The sequence below is a fragment of the Nothobranchius furzeri genome, chromosome 12 (assembly GCF_043380555.1).
Source record: "Nothobranchius furzeri strain GRZ-AD chromosome 12, NfurGRZ-RIMD1, whole genome shotgun sequence".
NCBI lineage: Eukaryota > Metazoa > Chordata > Actinopteri > Cyprinodontiformes > Nothobranchiidae > Nothobranchius > Nothobranchius furzeri.
Window position 1 is genome coordinate 36,115,982 of NC_091752.1, and position 16,347 is coordinate 36,132,328.

Sequence of the window (16,347 nt, forward strand, 5' to 3'; positions counted from 1 at the left end):
TATTTATAGCGCCCCCTATTGTTGAATCAAGCTGAAAATCAAGATATCCACTTGAATTCACCTTAGGTATGGTGGTTATGAATAGCTTTGAAAAATGTCAAAATCTTTTGAAGTTATGCTAAAAAAACAGTTTCATTTCCAAAAAATTATTTTAAAAAAATCATATAAAAACAAATAAGCAAATTATCAAAAATCCCTTCACATCGTTTGGTCAGCCGCTCCTCCTCTCTTGTCAGGGAAAGTAGTGATGTGATTGTGTTGGACGGCCGGGAGGAGTTAACGAAATTACGTTTGACTTACTATGCAAATTTCTACTAATTAGCATAAGTTTAAATTATTTTTTAAAATACTCATCTAAATTTGACTGAATCAATGAACATACTGGATGAGACCATTTGTTTTTTTACGAATGTAATGGGGAGAAACATGCCATAAACATTTTTGGGGTACAACAGCGCCATCTATTGGACAAAATTCTAAATTTTTTCTGTGATTGTAGATGTCACTATGAATGATTTGATTTTTTACTTTCTGTACAGAATATATATTTTTCATGAGTAAAAGGGCGAAAACTTTTAAAGCCTATTTATAGCCTATAAGCCACGCCCACTTTTTAATCATTTTTGAAATATAGCGTAAGGGTCCAATGATTAACATATCTGCCAAGTTTTGTGGAAATCCATCAAGCCGTTTTGCTGAAACAAACTTTTTGAATCTTTAGCGCCCCCTATTGGTGAATCCAAACAAAATTGCGTAGATAGGGTTTGCCGCTCATACTTTGTAAGGGTCTAGAGTCTCATCATTTTATCTTGAAAATTGTTGAAGATATAATCAATTAGGACATGTGCTAGCTAGCGCACTGAATTTGACATGGTGTCATTAACCCCATTTTCAATAATTCCGCGTTTTTCCTCATCACAACAACTTCTCTTCCTCCATAGATCATATGTTCAAAGGTTGAAGTTGATTCGACGAAAAATGACGAATAGGTGATTAAAACTAAGTTTTGCGTTTTTTGAGATCTAGCAAAAAATCTAGTTAGGCGGAAATGGGCGTGGCCACTACAAAAAAGATGCAGATGCATCCAAGGATCATGTCCATATAAAGTTTTTTGACTGTAGGGCCTATGGTTTTGGAGCTAGTAGCTCAAACGTATTCACCTCCGCAATAGCACCACCTAGGTGACTCGGGGTCCAAATTTTCGAACCTGAGTAGCGGTCAGGATTTTCTATCAGACTGCCATATCAGATTTTTCCTGGCAATTTCAGGCTCTTGCCCCCATACAGTATTAGCGGAGCAGAATAATAATGAAATGAAAAAAAAAATCCGTAGAAAAACAATAGGGTTCCAATGCCCTTTGGGCTTGGAACCCTAATAAACAGGTTCCCTTTCTTTATCTTAATTAACACAATAACTATCTCAGCAGGTGACACAAGTCCGGAGTAACTTTTGGGAATTGCAGCAGTTTGTGGAAACAATGAGAGAAATGCACAGATTCCAACTCCAAACGCTCGGCTGCATCAGAGGAGGAAGGGACGCCCTGAGGCAGAGTTAGACAACGTTAAGGAAAGCAAGTATCCTCACACAACCTGTTCTCCTCTGTCCCTGAGCTCAAAAGGAAAAGACAATGTTCTCTCTCATCCTCCCACTCTCACCGCTTTTATACCTCAGGTTGTTTGTGAGAACCTCTTGCAGCAAACAACCCAAAAAAGGCCGGCTTGTGAAAATGAAAAATGGGCCGTTAGATGAAAACCAGAATGAAAATCACCAGCAGGGATAAAAATACACATTCCTGCCTTTTGAACAGCCTCGCCGTCTCCTGAGTTGAAGATAAGACACCTTAGAGAATACTATTTTTGATCCGACTCGCATGTTATAAGGCTGTGTTTAACTATGACCAGTCCTCGGGTTGCCTCCAGAAAGAAACAATAAAAAATCCACCTCAGTTACTCACCATTATATATACTCTTCCCTGCATCGGCGGTTGATTCCTTAATCACAAAGCCACGTTGTGCAGTGACAGCAGTGACAGAATTATATGCTATTAGCATTAAAAATGCATTGAGTTCAAGCTAGAGGGGGGACATACTTTGACATTATCAGCGACAGTCTGTTGCATGTTTGCAGCGCTGGAAGACTTTGTAAACAAAGGAAGTCAAAGGAGATGTTTATTACTCAGCCACGCTGCTTGTCTGGACTCTTTACCTCAGCTACACAGCTGTTTGATCAGCTGTTTGTGTAAATGTGAGGGGGAGAAGAACCAAAACATACTAGTCCACTGACAAGAGACAAAGGGAGCACGGTGCCGTGAACGCAGAGGAAAAGCAGGAAAAGTTGCCTTCCTTTGCTTTCATGTGTTTGCAGTCATGTGGTTTCACAGTTTGAAGATCTGTTCCTTCTTTTCTTTCAGCGTGCGAGGGCTGGTGCACGAGCACTTGTGCTTTATACCCGTCACTTTCTGAGCTCTGTTCTAATCTCTTTGGTTTATCTGCGTTGTTGCACATGTGTACACAGCATCTGCGTGTGTTTTCGTGTGTGTGTACGCTGCAGAGGGTGGAAGCCCCTCAAGCAGTGACTGAACTGGGGAAGATTACCTTGCATTTTATTTATTTGCTTTTTGATCCACCCCGACCACCCTTTAAAGCCACCTAGTCATTCCCTTTAATCCCTCCAGGGACAACGTATCTGAGGAAAGAGAAATGATGAGGGAAACGTGGAAACAAGGTGGGAGACTTTGGACCACAAAATCCTAGTTTTAATGGACTAAATTTTAACTTTAACTTGGATTTATTTTATAAACAAGTTATTTTAAAAGTTTTTCCTATCAGGTGGATTAAAATGCATTCTTTAACATTATGATATTTAGAGTTTATATTACAATAATTAAATTACAATAAAATGATGTCAGGATCTTTTTAGGTCTGGCTTACATGAGACTCTAGTGCTATAATAGGGGTCATTATAAGTCACACAGAGGTGCATTCGGACATTAATTTTAGAGTTAAAACTTATGTAAACTACAAAATAATAAGAGGAAATTCTTCTAGGCTTGTTTTCCAAATGCGTCAATGAATCAATGATAAAATAGATATTCATCACATAATCACATTTTCTATGATTTCTCCCAAGCACACTTTTTTCACAAAGCATAATTTATTCACAGTTCACAAGAGAAGTCATCTTACAAACCACATTCATTTGTAATCTAACTACACGCTATTCTGTTGAGTCTAATTAACTCCAATACAATCCAGTTCCATCTGAAACTGGTTCAATTCAACCAAATGATGATAACATAAAATCTGATTTACAGGACAATAAAATACTATTAAGTAAAAAATCTTTGGTGTGTTCTTGCTGTGTTGAAGTTGTATTTCCATCTTTTAGTTCTTTTTAAAATACAGAAAGGTTTTATTTTGCGTTTGCGGCTGCAAACGAAACGTTGCAGGTGAATAAAACCTTTCTGTGTTTTAAAAAGAACTAAAAGATGGAATATTAAGTAAAACATTTGTCTCAGAGGTTTCTAGCTGGCTTTCCTTCCCAAAAATCTGCAACCGAGCGTCCAGTCAGAACCAGAACCCTCTGTGCTCTAACTCAGTAAAGGAAAAGGACAGCGTGCATAATAAACAAGTTCTGGCTTAAAGTCATATAAACATATATATTGTTTCTAGGGCTGCACAATATTAGGAAAGCCTGTAATATGCGGTAACAGTGATTAATATTGCGATGATGATATTACTTGCAATGAATAAAAACTTAACTCAGGAACAAAAATAATAAAAAACAAAACAATTTAAAAATGGCTAAAAATTCATAAAAATGAGAAAAGCAAAAGATGTGAAGAAAGGGAAAAAGAAAAAGAACAAGAATAGGCAATCAGTGGATCCCGGGAAAAGCAGAATCAGCAGAACAAAGCTAACTAAGGTGTTTGCTAACCATCAATCACCTTAGTTATGCCGTCCGCCTCGGGGGTGGGCATCTAACCTATGAGAACGCACCCAATTGGCTAAATGGGCGAAGAGCTCTATTTTAGGGATGTCCCGATCCGATCACATGATCGGAAATTGGCCACGATCACGTGGTTTCAGACTGATCGGGACTTGGGCTTTACTTCCCGATCCAAGCCCCGATCCGGAGTTGGATGCTGGGTTCAAATTACAGGAGAGCAACTTGGTTCTCCTTAAAGGTTGTCAGGCTCCCCTGATGCCCTTAACTTACACACCCAGAAGGAGCAGAAAATAGATCCAGTTTCTAACTATATTATATTATTTATATGGACTCAGAGTAGCGGGGATTCTTTTGGGCAGAGATGCAGAGAGCGGCAGGCAGACCGCTGATTATTCATGAACTCCAGCTGCGTTCTGCACACGGCCACAGTAACATTTTCTAAGTTTCTAAGTGACATCACCAAAAATATATATAATTAACACACAAGTCATTCGTGTCCGTTCATTTTCTCTCTGGTAAGTTCTGTCTGTATTTGAGCATGACGTGCGGACACGCTCGCACTGCAGCGCTCGTCACTGGTGCAGCCGGGCAGCACGGCGCACACTCCGCGTTTTTTTTTTTTTGCGGTCAATAGATCAATTTGATCTGCTAGTTAAAAAGTTACTTGTGAGGTGAAAAATAAGGAAGCAGACAGGAGTGTTTCAGGAGGACTGGGAGATGCAGGAAGATCAGAGACAGACAGGACTGGAAGATAGGAAAATAAAAACCAAGAAAACTAAACAAAGTTCTTAAAAAAATCTAATGTAGGTAGATTGATCCCACTACACGTTTGTACCTGTATAAAGCAATAACTTATCAGCATGTAGTATTTATATAGTTGATACAATTCAGATCACCTTCAAAACTCCTTCCCATGACCAGGGACGTATCTAAGCATTTTGGGGGCCGAGGCAAAATAGAGCCCTGCCAGATATTTTAAGTAGAAGTAATATCTGTTTTTATATTAGACTTTTTATATTTGCAATAAAGTCCAAAAGTGAAGAATTTATGTTATTTATTACTTGATTGTTCAGGCTACCTCACAGAAGTGATCTGTTGTTAAAAATTTAAATAAAAAGGCAATTAAATAAAAAATAAGGAACATTCTGGAACTATTCTTCATTTTCTTTTTTTTTCTTTTTTTTATGTATCAAAAGTATTGGATCGGGACTCGGTATCGGCAGATTCTCAAAATCAAATGACTCGGACTCGAGGGCAAAAAAAAAAAAACCTGGTCGGGACGTCCCTACTCTATCTGATGGATTAAAATAACATCATGCTTCCATCTGACAGAATGCAGAAAACATCTGAGCTGACCATTCACTGTGATATTTATCTGTAATTTGCGATATGCATATTGCGCATGCTGATATCACGATAACGATATATTTGCGATACATTGTGCAGCCCTAATTGTTTCTTTTCTTTTGTACCTGTGTGCGGTCGATGGTGCTGCTGCTAGGCTTCCTCCCCCTCCCCTGCCCCAAACTGCATTTATTTCTCACACACGGTCGGTCCTTCGCTGACCTCTCCTTAAGAGGAGATCTGAGGGGAAGGAAAGACAGAAGGAAAAGGCTGTTAAATTTCTCTTAATGGAATGCCAGGGAGAACCTGGTCAGACAGAGGACAAATGTATCACAGAGAAATACGCGCTGGTGTTGAAAAATGTATGGAGGAAGCCAGGAGGGACTCTGCTATACTGCCCCATTTACTCTACCTCCTAACCCTGCAGGAGAGCCAATGAACCAAAGAACAACTGCACCACCAATCACACACCCAGTGTGTACACTGCAGCAAACCTATGTGAACACCACCCCACACACACACACTAAACAGAGCAACCCCACCACCTCCACCCCCGCTGCACAGGAACAATGTCCTTCCCAAAGGTTATCAGCAGCCCGGTGCTTGGTCAGCCCTCATCCTGAGTCCATTACACACACAGGGAGGGCAGATTCACTGCCTTAATACACCCCCTTTAGTCTCTACTCGCTGCTTCACTGCCTACTTTAAAACAGGCCGATACCAATCTGACACAGAGCCACAGACAAACTTAAACGTGGGTACTAGCATAACAATTCACCCATTTGCACAACTTTTAATTTCAACTTTGATTATCCGACCCCAAGTCCTTTTGAATTCAACCCTTTCAGGCTGAAAGGCTGAGAAGAAATGAAATACGTTTGATTCTGTTGACAGACAGACAGACAGACAGACAGACAGACAGACAGACAGATCACAATATGAGACAAGGGGTAAACCAATATGTCGGTCGGTCTTAGTAAAGCTGATTTAAAGTCACACCCCTGCGGCAGAATTTAATTTAAAAGTATATTTATGAATAACATCTATATTATAAATACTCACAAAAATTATTTCCAACAAATAATTGTTTTTATATACCAGTTTTGAGATTTTAATTCTTAACTGATTTGTTGAACTTTAGTTAGTCTGATTTTACCGCTGCGAAGAGCACAAAATAAATATTTAACAGTCGGTTGAATTCAGTGTTTAAGAGAAATTTTGTGCATCAACTAATGCTATCAGTGATGTTTTAGTTCGCAAATAAGGTGGAAAATGTCTAGATATCGGCCGTAAAAATCAGCCCATAATATTTGGAATTTTTAAGACTTAATGTAATTAGAAAATTCAGGCCAGGTGCTTCCAAAACACATTCAGTGTTACAGCAAGATCTCGTTGTGCCGTCAGAAAGAAGGCTGTAAAAACTACCGCCACCTAGCAGTCAGAGTTTGAATTACAACACAAAAGAAACACTGGAAAGGTTTACATGTAAAAAAATCAATACACTGCATTTTAACATCAATTCAGTATCATAATGTGAAACATCCCGATATTTGACTAGCAGTGGACCAATATTGATTTTTCTATTGCCAATCCCGACGCTGATATATAGGAGACAACACGGTCAGCCGATCGTCCTTATGTACTGCCGATTTTCATGGCTGATATCTAGACATTTTCCACCTTAAGTTCATGCTCAAATGTCACAAATAACATCAGATGATGCACACGGAACTCTGAATTTAACTAACAGTAAAATCTTAACTTTGTGCACTTCTCAGTGTTAAAGTCAGACATCTAAATAAAGTTATTTTAGAGTATATATTATGCAGATGTTATTAGTGAATGTAAAACATATTTAAATTAAATTCTGCAACAGCACCGGGCTGCCCAAAGATGTGCCTGACTTTAAATGGGCTTTACTAAGGACATATATCGAGCAACACTGATGTATAAAAAACTGTAAATATAGGGCAGATATACCGGTCCAACCCTAGTATCAATATTTGTCATCCATCCATCCATTTTCTATACCTGCTTGTCCACGCAGGGTCACGGGGGGGCGGTGCTTCTCTCCAGCATTCACTGTGCAAACAGGCAGGGTACTATAATATATTTTAGGGTTTAAATGTTGTTCTGCTTCAGCTAGGCTGTATTATATCAACACACCGCCTGCTGCGGCACCTTCGGCGCTGCTTTCTGCCTTTCTGCTCAAGGCGCAGTAGCGGCCTCCCAGGTCAGCTTTCAAATCACCAGAGAAAGAAGATATCATGACGAGTCGGCTACGTAGCTCAGAAATTTGGGAGCATTTTGCAAAGACAAAAGAGAAGCACTTAAGAGTGCAAAATCTGCTAAGTGAGACTCTGCTTTCATGGGAGCACATCACGGATGCACGAGCATCTTAAAAGGAAGCACGTCATGGCGAAGAATGAATAATCGCCTCTGTAAGCTAACTACCTCTTGTTAGCTGCTAACATCAACAGAGAGCTACTTGTATTCATAGGTGCAGCAACAAAATGAGTGATAATGATGTTATTACCTTTACAACACGTATATATGTCATGTATTTGCTCTGATGCTACAAACGCTGATGATTTACTTTATCCAGCTATGTTACAGTGGTAAAAACAACCGCTCCTCCTCCTTCTATGGATGAGTTTGTTACAAAGCCAAAAATAACTATTTTAACTGGATACATTTGTGAGCACGTCATTTCTGTGTACAATGTATTTTTGATTTAAGATGCCAACCTCGACTGTAGCATTTGTGTTAACAGGTTACAAAGTTGCTGAAGCTAACGACGGGTATATTAGAGCATCCTGGTGCTATAAGCTAAACTTTTATGCATGACACAATTAGCCGACTATCAAAATAGCCATTTGTGGAAACCCTATTCCAAACATCGCAAAATAAAACGGACACATTTTTCATGCGTTTTTAGAAACGTTCTTAAAATAATGGAAGAAATTTTGCCGCACAAGAGTTTAGACTCTGTAAAATCAAACAGTTTCTTTTCTCTTTTCAAGACCATATTTATGCCTGATTCAGTTGTAATTGGCAAACAATGTGGATAAAGGTCCCACCTATTCAAAACAACAGCCGCTCACATGTTTAATCCACGTAAAAAATAGACATACGGAAGAACTAAAGTGGGATGAGGGGGTTGACTTTGGACAGAGGCCAAAAAGAAGAGGATAGAGGCGGAGGAGAAAACCATAAATACGCAGGGAGGCGAGCAGGTGTTGCACACAAATGTGATTTACAAGATCTATGTCCCTTACCTTGCTGGCAGATAAGGCTATTAAGCTGATATTACGCAGCTATAACACATGCCGATGGACCCGTTCAAAAGCATTTGTGTACTCAGTGTGCAAAGGTGATCTGCTTAACAGAGATCATATTAAATTGGAAAGAAGGCCCACCATTAAGTCATTTATTGTGGTGATTTTCACTTGTTTTAAATCAATCCACTGGATATTTTTTGTCAAAGTGAAATCTGGTTTTATTCCAGAGGTTAGACTGAATTCCAGGTTAACAGCAGAGCTGGGCCGGTGGGTCTTCCCCTCTCTCTAGGTCTGTAAATGAGATTGAGCCCCACATCTCCGTAGTGAACTAAATGCTCTGACAGCCGCGCAGCTTTGCATATTGGAAACTGCCGGGGAGAAATCACTCTGGAATGCAAACATTTATGAGAAACTAAATGCACTAGAACATCAAGATCTGCAATCGAATTTCACTCCTAATACCGCGTGAGAGACATGAGACTACAAGAAAATTGCTACCACTTGAGCAGCACACTACAGATGGTGTTGAGAGCAACACAGCACAAAGCAATGTGTTCCTCAATAACGTGGTGAATATTGCAGTGCAGTTTCTGCACACCCCAGCTTTTTTCCCCCCTCCTTCTTCCTGTCAGGAGAGCAAACTCTTTCATCCTGGATATAGAGGCTGCAGTAAAATCCTCAAAGAGACTAATCGTGTTAAATGAGTTTTGTATCCATGACTTCTCAGCCTGTGCAGGATGTCAGAGGTTGTACGGGACTGTTAGGCTAACATTTCTTGTCACCTTTCAAACTCTTGAGTCAATTCTACAAAAGACTAGAGCCTCTTGTTCTATCATCATGGCTGGAGTTACCCTCTCAGAACTTCAGTCCTGGCAATCGTACCAATTTTATTTGCAGAGACAAAGCCCAAGTTTGTCTTCCGAAAGCCCTTAAACACCACGTTTACTTTAACTTCCTGGGGGAGGAATCGCGGTCTCGAGTGGCTACTCGTAGACAGATCACATGCTCATCTGCACCTTATCATCCAAGGCTGAGGAACCAGGAGGGCTATAAAGCCAACCTCATCTGCTTAAAACAGGCAGGGCCGTCCCTGGGTGCCTTAACACAACTCATCAACTGTTAAACCAAAGAGAGAGCAGTAAAAATCAATGCCCCCAGCACAGCAAACAGCAGTCAATGACGCTAGATGGAATAGGAAAGAGTGAGAATTTGCAACACAGCCAGAGACACAAATGCAAGGAAGAAGGAGTTAACGTAATGCTGAAACTAGCAGCAGATAAGATGGACTGCATGTCCATTGCCTTTATGCAAATAAAGAGACATTTAAAAACCAGAGAATGTCATTTTAAGCAACAGCAGCAGCAGTCTTTGGAATCGATTGGAGCAGAAAGAAACCGTTTTCCTTATGGCAAGATAAAACACTTTGCAATGAGCTGTCAGATATTTATCAAGAGGAAATTACCAAAGGAATACCATTCTCAGAAAACAAACACTCTTTTATTCCGCGATACTCATTTCCTCTTGTTTAAATGTCATCAACGAGGAGGCCAGAGATGGATATCGTTTAAGCAAATTAATTCTAATTTGTTTGTTAAAATGTTGGCAAGTCCTACATGAACAAAACAGAGATGAGGTTTCATCTTGGCACCCGGCAGTGACCCGAAAGCAGTCCAAAACCTGCACGTATGAACTGACACAAGTCCGTCCTCAATCTGCGAGCCTGATCTCACCAAAACAATATTTGAGTTTTTGGCCAGCAGTCTCTGTTCCTGGCTACAAAGAGGGAGGGGGGGATGAAAACAGACAAAGAACAGAGCACAACGAGATGTGGAGTCAGGCAGCGGCCCACACAAGACAGCCCTGTCGGAGGCAGGAGAGGGCAGCTCGGAGTCAACATCAACACCGGTTCTGCAGTCATTGCTCAGCAGGTAATTATGATAACACGTTCCCTAGGCAGCCTCTCTCTGATTTCCTTTCCAAGCACTTACCCTACCTAAAATCTCCCCTCGATAAAGTCTGATATGATTACAAAGTCAAGATTCTTTTCAAGAAGCGCCCACTTATGTGCCTCTAATTTGGTGTACGCTAACCATCCCTCTTGTGACTACTCGACGAAGCTTTTCATCTTATTTTGTATGCTTAGTTAAGATGTTTGAATCGTCATATCACTTTGGTAAATACCATGACATCAGTGAACCTGAGCTACAACACCATCTGTTGCGGAGCGCTCCACTGCCTGCTATTACCTTCGATTGCAAACACAGCCTTAGCACAAGGGAAAGCAACATCGTTTCATTGTGTCTCTAACATCCATTTTTAACAGTGGGAGTTTGGCTTTGGATGGAGTCTGCAGAGTTGACCCTGTGATTACCTCTGCGGTGAAGCATTTTCCGCTGCTGTCATCATGGGCGACCCCTTAAACGGCTAAAGCTGCTCTGCAACGGGGCTAGGCTGTTGACATACTGAAGACATTTAAGATAACCCCGGAGATGTCTCTGTGTTTTCCAAGATTACATCTTCAAAGGGGAAAAGCACCCAGCAGCCTCTGCTTGAAAGGGAGAGAGATGCAGCGGACTCTTGTTCTGAAGGCGGGGTGGAATAGCTCAAGAATGCAATCACGGTTTTGGAGTGGAGTAAGGCCTGTCCTGGCTAGCTAAGCTGGCAGCAGGGCAAGAGGAAAAGAGGGAGGAGGCAGTGAAGGGGAGAAAAATACACCTGCTGAATGGGATAAAGCATAGAGGAGTGTCACATGTGACCCATCAGTGACCGGATCCGACCCTTTATGATATTTGATGACGATACCTCAGTGGAACGTTATTACGTTCTTCAGAGGAGACAACAAACTGATATTTATCACATCTCAAGTCATACATCAGTGTCCAGTTTCCTTTTCCTTCAGCTTTTTCTCTGATCACCAACAACAAACTATCACCAAAGGTTGTGAGGATAATAAAATTGATTTGATAGATAGATAGACAGATAGATAGATAGATAGATAGATAGATAGATAGATAGATAGATAGATAGATAGATAGATAGATGATAGATGATAGATGATAGATAGATAGATAGATAGATAGATAGATAGATAGATAGATAGATAGATAGATAGATAGATTTTATTGGACCTCACAAAGCACAGAGGGAATTTTCAGAACAGACTTGTACGATTTCCTGGGGGTTAATACAGTCAGTATTTTCTAAACTGGTTTTGTGCATTCAGACCAGTGTCATGCATCACTCACTGTGCATAGGGCACCGCCCAATCTGGTTTATTAATAAAAAGACTTGTCACTTCCGTGAGACACTCCGGCTTGAACATTGGCTGTCATGGAGCAGATCAGCTAGTAATCATTTATTTTATTCTCTTTTAGCTACACTTCTTGCTAGTGTTACACTTTTAACCCTGTAGTGGTAAACAGTTTTAAATATCAGGAATAACCTTGTTTTACTGTCTTTGTTTATATAGCCAGCTGAATCAGCATTTATTTATTTTAGTTTTACTGACTATTTTCTGCAAAATATTGTGTCTCTAAAGGTCTCATCACAAAAGTCCCAATGTCTGCTCACCTCACGTGGACTCACATAGGCTTCAGCTGGCTAAATAAACAAAGAGTTCACCAATGAAGGGTTGAATGTAATACTGGCAAGATCACGATTCTATAATACTTTAGATACCCACACAGTACGATACCGTTCACCGTTTTACCACCTAACCTCAATCTCAAACAAGTTTGTGAGTAAGTACTAGAGCTGTGTAATATCAGAAGGACACGGCTGCAAAATGATGACATCAGATGTAACAAACCCACATTTTCTTCCGTCCTCTTTCTCTTCTGTCATCTCAACACTCACAGCTGACTCAACTCCCTTTTATTGGCTAAATATGTCAAGACAGTGAATGGAATATCATCACGTACCATGTACTGTCATATCAACATTGCACACATTGATATTGCGATTCCAATAAATTAGCAATAAAGCAACATAAATACTGTAAGCGTTATTAACACTAGCAAACCTGTCGTTACACAGCTTTTCTCATCAACCCATCTCACATTCATTTATAGATGAAAGAGGATCATTTATTATGGAATAAAGGTTCATATTCATGATGCAATGACAGCATTTTTAAAGACACCTTAAGCTTCGCAACGCAATATTTCACTGACTTTTAAAAAAACTTAAATATATGTCATTATTGTGCAAAAATGTTACTGCGTGTGTATTGTTATGCAAGTGTTAATAATTCGGGTGTAATGGTGCTTTGGATGTGACAGTGTGGACCTATGTGGATGCTATAACTCCAGTGATCATGCCTACAGCTATCTCCCTCTGTCACAAGGTTTTTTACATACCGCGCTGTAACAAGGTATTGTTTTAAATACCGAGCGACACGTGCGTAGGGCTCTGAGGTGCTGAGGAGGACAAGAGTGAAATTGTCATATGAAGACGGCTTGAGAAGTGCTGGATAAAAGAAAGAAAGCACAAGGAAGATATCGTGACTCATATCTGCACAAAATGTCAACAGTGACGTCCACTGTGGCTGTGAGTGCCTCCTAATGACTCACAAATCCGTTCGCTAGCGTGATTCTGATGTACATCAACATCACTTCTCCGCTCGCTGACCAGCTCAGTTATGGCACTGCTGCTAATTATAGGCTATGAGTATTTTGACATAATTCATGAGCGGGAGCCACGAGGAACGCAGAAGTAATAATGGCAGACCCCACTACGAGGAACAGCAGGCAGAAACCCAGTGTTTACGCCTGACTTCAGCTTGAACCTTCTCAGCTGCTTTGGTGACATCATTAGTGAGTCAAACACCAGAGCCCAGAAGAGGGATCAAAAAGCACAGACTGAGGTCTGTCTATTATCAGCTGTGCATACTGTACACCACGAGAAGGCACAAACACCCAGACAAAGAGGCGAAAACTACCAGAAGGTTATTTATGAGCCGCAGAAGGAAAAGGAGTTGAAGGAAAACAAATTTGTCATCGGCAGGAGGCTGTGAGTGAACAGACGAGGCTGTTGAATCATAACTGAGCCTCACACAGAAGAACTTATTCTGGAAAAAGCACCAATAAACAGCAACCTTTACGTAGGCAGCGCCAGGTACAGTACGTTTTCTCTGTGTGAGCTCTGCAACGAGCCCCTCCTCTCGTCCCTTCAGCCTCGCTGGCCTCGGCTGAAAAATTAATGCAGCAAACTGACAACATTTAGGGCCTCCCTCCCTTTCCTGCCTCCCTCCTCCCCACGTACTAAACAGGATCAATTACCAAAGCAGGGCTCCACTCAGCAGCGCAAAAGAAACAAGAGGCACTCTCCTTCGCATGTGTGTGTGTGTGTGGTTCAGGCCAGCTTATGATGAGCAGAAAGAGGAGGAGGAGGTGGTAATAGTCTGTTTGCTTCTCTCTAATGACAGCAGCAGAGTGGATTAGCGAGCCTCCTCACCCATCAGCATCACTCCGCCCAGTAAGTGACAGAGCATGTAAATAACCAGTTATGGCCACTAGCGGGAGGAAACGGAGAAGATGGAGAGGCCAATAAAGCAAGAAACCAAAACGCGCCATGTGAATGTGTGCAGCCTTTCATTTGTATGCCGGTGGAGATTTTAAGGAGTTCCATTCCTACAACATCAGCCAAGTTGTTTAAATGCAGCATATCTGAATGGAGAGGATAACATAAAGAAAGGCATCAGCAGAAATGGCAGCAGGCAGTAATCCCCAGGCCTGGGCCGCTTGTGTTTGCCGTGCAGACTGGCAGCAACCTTACCGGCCTTATCAGTGACAGCCATAGGGCGATTCTAATGACCCCGCAGACAGAGAGACGAGTCTCACTTCCTACTTAAACACAAGCCCGATCACCAGGTATCAGCCTGATACTACCCTACAGCTAAGTGCATTACTCATGTCCCTCACTTTTAAACACATTAGGCTTCTCTGACAGCTTTATGCATGCTGTCACTCCCATCTAAACGCTCCACAGAGATGACCGGCCCACCTGTGAACCCGGCACGTGTGCTCATTTTACACTTCTGACAGCGTTGTCCAAAGCGTCCTGGCACTGCAGCACCAGAAGGAACGTATCCGTCTCCAGCATCATTATCACCATGCAAAAAGGTCAAGCACAAAGCTTCCAGCCTCTTCTTAGTGATTTATGCCTTTGTGCTATAAACTGTGTTCACATTAATCTCCGTCTGTAAATCTAATCACTGCTTCACCAGAGCCACGCCTGGAGCACTCAGGACAGAAGCTGTGGCCGGTGGGAAGCAGCTTATGTCAATACACCAATGTTGACATAGGACGAGTAGCATGCAGCACCTTGCTGCTCTAACGAGACACACCTATTAGAGGACAGTAGGGCTGCACAATATATCGAAAAATTATCGTCATCGCGATAACAGGATGTGCGATAGGCCCATCGCAAAGCACGTCAAAAACGGAGATAAATGTTTGGTTCAAACATTTCCATCCGTGTCATACATCAACTTTTTGTAAACCAGCTCTGTTTTTTACGCAGAAGTATTATTTGACCAATCAAATGTAGCCCTTCTGATATGCGGCCAATCAGATGGGTCCGTTCATGTAATACGCCCGCCCCCTACGTAGACACTTAAGATGGGTAGAACGCAACACCCGAACTGAGTTAGCGGCATCGTTCCCTTGTTCGTCATGCTGGCTCAGATTAACGAACGCACTTTGTGCTGAGGTTTCTGGAATCAGCGTTGCTTTCAAACGTGAACGTGAGTCCGCTCGGTGTCGTTAAGCAGCTGATAATAACCGGGCTGACTCCGACAAATGCCGTTGAACCAACCCACCTACCTCCATGTCGCTAGTGTTCCACCGGGTGGTGATGTTAGCCCCAGGCTCCGGTTAGCTTCCAGCTAAATGCACCACTCTCCTCCCAGTCCCTCCCTGCTAAAGAGGGCCTGGAAAAGTTCCCCCACACATCAAAGTGATTTTTCATTCATGAGCTTTTATAACCTTGTTAATCAGGATAGTTGATTTGCTGCTGCACATAAACTGTCAGTCAGAAGCTCTGCTAGCCGGTTATCTTAAGAGGAGCTAGTTCAATTTGTTAGCTTGTTATCAGAATCATAGTTGCAGTTTCATCATCTGAGCTGCTTTTTAACATCTAGGTAAACTTGTTCAATTTGGGGTTAAAAACAAACGTTTTCACATATTTTCCATGTAGTTTTTTTGCCAGTTCCTCTTCTGAAAGGTAGACAATTGTTTTTCTCTTTCCCTCAGAAAATCTTAATATCCTCCTAGTTTGGCCCAGCACAGATCACTTCCCAATTACAGCAACAGCCTTATATCATAACCACATAAGTGGAGAAAATGTTCAGTAGCAATGAGAGAATTTGCTGTTGCATTTAAGTGATGTTAACTATTATTTAACATTTAAACTTATTTTCTGATATTTTTATTTATTCAAAAAACTCTGGTAAGGGATGTTTTTCTGTATTTGGAGCATCAGAAAAAGTTTTACGGTGGAGGTGATGTTTTAAAGTCACTGAGAACCTGCATGCATGCAGTTTGTTGTTTTGCTGCTAATACAGTAGCAGGTGCAGCTGCATGTTTTTGCAATAAAAATGTTATGTTGTAATGAAATTCATGCGTTAGTTTTTGTTTGCTTTGAACCCAGAGCAGACGTCACACGCCAGACGACATCAACACTGCATACTTTAGTATTTGTTCATTTATCGTGAGTAATATCGATATCGCAATATTAAGCACTGTTATCGAATATTGCAGGTTTTCCTAATATC

The 16,347-nt window shown here is 41.2% G+C and overlaps 1 protein-coding gene across 6 annotated transcripts in view; it reads right to left on the reverse strand.

Moving 5' to 3' along the window:
* The window catches only part of zmiz1a (zinc finger, MIZ-type containing 1a), a 153,951-nt gene that overhangs the window by 118,164 nt on the left and 19,440 nt on the right, over positions 1–16,347 (reverse strand). For 4 of the 6 annotated variants that reach the window (XM_054737677.2, XM_054737676.2, XM_054737672.2 and 1 more), the window contains exon 2: positions 5,421–5,532. The exons of the other annotated variants lie outside the window; for them this stretch is intronic. The gene's annotated coding sequence lies outside the window, so the exon portion shown is untranslated. The remainder of the gene's footprint in view (positions 1–5,420; positions 5,533–16,347) is intronic. 6 annotated transcript variants of the gene reach the window in all.